Source organism: Triticum dicoccoides, chromosome 3A (genome assembly GCF_002162155.2).
Source record: "Triticum dicoccoides isolate Atlit2015 ecotype Zavitan chromosome 3A, WEW_v2.0, whole genome shotgun sequence".
NCBI lineage: Eukaryota > Viridiplantae > Streptophyta > Magnoliopsida > Poales > Poaceae > Triticum > Triticum dicoccoides.
The window spans coordinates 532,554,583-532,557,872 of record NC_041384.1 but is presented as its reverse complement, the minus strand read 5'-3'; positions in this window follow the sequence as shown (position 1 = coordinate 532,557,872).

Here is a 3,290-nt window from a genome sequence, read left to right as displayed (position 1 = left end):
ACCATAATCCTCAATAATATTGTAGCGGTGCTTAGGCGAAGCCCTGCGACGGTAGAACATCAAGATCGTCACCACACGTCGTGCTGACGGAACTCTTCCCCGACATTCTGCTGGATCGGAGTCCGGGGATTGTCATCGAGCTGAATGTGTGCTAGAACTCGGAGGTGCCGTAGTTTCGGTGCTTGATCAGTCGGGCTGTGAAGAAGTACGACTACATCAACCGCGTTGTTATAACGCTTCCGCTTCCAGTCTACGAGGGTACGTAGACAACACTCTCCCCTCTCGTTGCTATGCATCACCATGATCTTGCGTGTGCGTAGGAAATTTTTGAAATTACTATGTTCCCCAACAGTGGCATCCGAGCCAGGTTTTATGTGTTGATGTTATATGCACGAGTAGAACACAAGTGAGTTGTGGGCGATATAAGTCATACTGCTTACCAGCATGTCATACTTTGGTTCGGCAGTATTGTTGGATGAAGCGGCCCAGACCGACATTACGCGTACGCTTACGCGAGACTGGTTCTACCAACGTGCTTTGCACACAGGTGGCTGGCGGGTGTCAGTTTCTCCAACTTTAGTTGAACCGAGTGTGGCTACGCCCGGTCCTTGCGAAGGTTAAAACAACACCAACTTGACAAACTATCGTTGTGGTTTTGATGCGTAGGTAAGAACGGTTCTTGCTAAGCCCGTAGCAGCCACGTAAAACTTGCAACAACAAAGTAGAGGACGTCTAACTTGTTTTTGCAGGGCATGTTGTGATGTGATATGGTCAAGACATGGTGCTAAATTTTATTGTATGAGATGATCATGTTTTGTAACCGAGTTATCGGCAACTGGCAGGAGCCATATGGTTGTCGCTTTATTGTATGCAATGCAATCACCCTGTAATGCTTTACTTTATCACTAAGCGGTAGCGATAGTCGTGGAAGCATAAGATTGGCGAGACGACAACGATGCTACGATGGAGATCAAGGTGTCACACCGGTGATGATGATGATCATGCAGGTGCTTCGGAGATGGAGATCACAAGCACAAGATGATGATGGTCATATCATATCACTTATATTGATTGCATGTGATGTTTATCTTTTATGCATCTTACCTTGCTTTGATTGACGGTAGCATTATAAGATGATCTCTCACTAAATTTCAAGATAAAAGTGTTCTCCCTGAGTATGCACCGTTGCCAAATTTCGCCGTGCCCAGACACCACGTGATGATCGGGTGTGATAAGCTCTACGTCCATCTACAATGGGTGCAAGCCAGTTTTTGCACACGCAGAATACTCAGGTTAAACTTGACGAGCCTAGCATATGCAGATATGGCCTCGGAACACTGAGACCGAAAGGTCGAGCGTGAATCATATAGTAGATATGATCAACATATTGATGTTCACCATTGAAAGCTACTCCATTTCACGTGATGATCGGTTATGGTTTAGTTGATTTGGATCACGTGATCACTTAGAAGATCAGAGGGATGTCTTTCTAAGTGGGAGTTCTTAAGTAATATGATTAATTGAACTTTAATTTATCATGAACTTAGTCCTGATAGTATTAGCATATCTATGTTGTAGATCAATAGCTCGCGTTTAGCTCCCCTGTTATATTTTTGATATGTTCCTGGAGAAAATTAAGTTGAAAGATGTTAGTACCAATGATGCGGATTGGATCCGTGATCTGAGGATTATCCTCATTGCTGCACAAAAGAATTATGTCCTTAATGCACCGCTAGGTGACAGACCTATTACGGGAGCAGATGCAGACGTTATGAACGTTTGGCTAGCTCAATATGATGACTACTTGATAGTTTAGTGCACCATGCTTAAACAGCTTAGAATCGGGACTTCAAAGACGTTTTGAACGTCATGGATCATATGGATGTTCCAGGAGTTGAAGTTAATATTTCAAGCAAATACCCGAGTTGAGAGATATGAAGTCTCCAACAAGTTCTATAGCTAAAAGATGGAGGAGAATAGCTCAAGCAGTGAGCATGTGTTCAGATTGTCTGGGTACTACAATCGCTTGAATCAAGTGGGAGTTAATCTTCCAGCTAAAATAGTGATTAACAGAATTCTCTAGTCACCATCACCAAGTTAGTAGAACTTCGTGATGAATTATAGTATGCAAGGGATGATGAAAACGATTCCCGAGCTTTTCATGATGATGAAATCGATAAAGGTAGATATCAATAAAGAGCATCAAGTGTTGATGATTAACAAGACCACTAGTTTCAAGAAAAGGGAAAAGGTAAAGAAAGGGAACTTCGAGAAGAACGACAAGCAACTTGCTGCTCAAGTGAAGAAGCCCAAGTCTGGTCCTAAGCCTGAGACTAAGTGCTTCTACTGCAAAGCGACTGGTCAATGGAAGCGGAACTGCCCCAAGTATTTGGCGGATAAGAAGGATGGCAAAGTGAACAAAGGTATATTTGATATACAGATTATTGATGTGTATTTTACTAGTGTTCATAGCAACCCCTCAGTATTTGATACTGGTTCAGTTGCTAAGAGTAATAACTGTAACATCCCAAATTTTCAATTTGGAATGTTATACATTAGATCATGATTGCATATCAGGTTTTATTGCTTTCCGTTCCGTAATCCTCAAAATCCTAAGCAACTCAAGGACCCTCGGAGAGAGTTGGGGATTTCCCGGTTTTCATATTTGATTCTTTTATCAAATTTTGAAACGAGGATTTTGGTTTTAATTATTTTTCTCTCCGATAATATTTCATATTAAAATACAAGAGAGGAGATAAGATGACTTCTCCAAAATAAATGAAATGTTGGAGGAAAAATATTAAAATCAAATATTTGTTACATTTGGATTTTATAGCAATTTTGTTGCATTAGAAAAAAATTGCACGTTTTCAAAATTTCATTTTAGGGCCAAGAAAATGTTCATCTCGTTCTAAATATTTTATTTAGACGGTGAAAATTTGTTTTGGCATTTTTAGATTTTTTACTTATTTTTCTAGGATTTTATTTCCATCAGCAAAATTATTTTAAAAAAAGAGTTCCCACGCCCGACTGGGCCTAAGGCCCAGCCGAGCCAGGCCGGCCCGCCCGCGCCACCGCCTCCCTCGCCCACGCCGCTGTGCCCGGCACGGATGCCGAGGAGAGTCCGGCTCGGACTCCTCCCTGGGTGCCCCCTCGCCCAAGCAAGCCCCCGCCCCCGCCCCTTTATAAGCCGCCACCCCGTCGCCCAAACCACCACCCCACCGCGCCTGCCCCGCCGCCCCAAGTCGCAGCCGCCGCCGCCGCTTGCCGCTGACGCCGCCTGCCTCGCC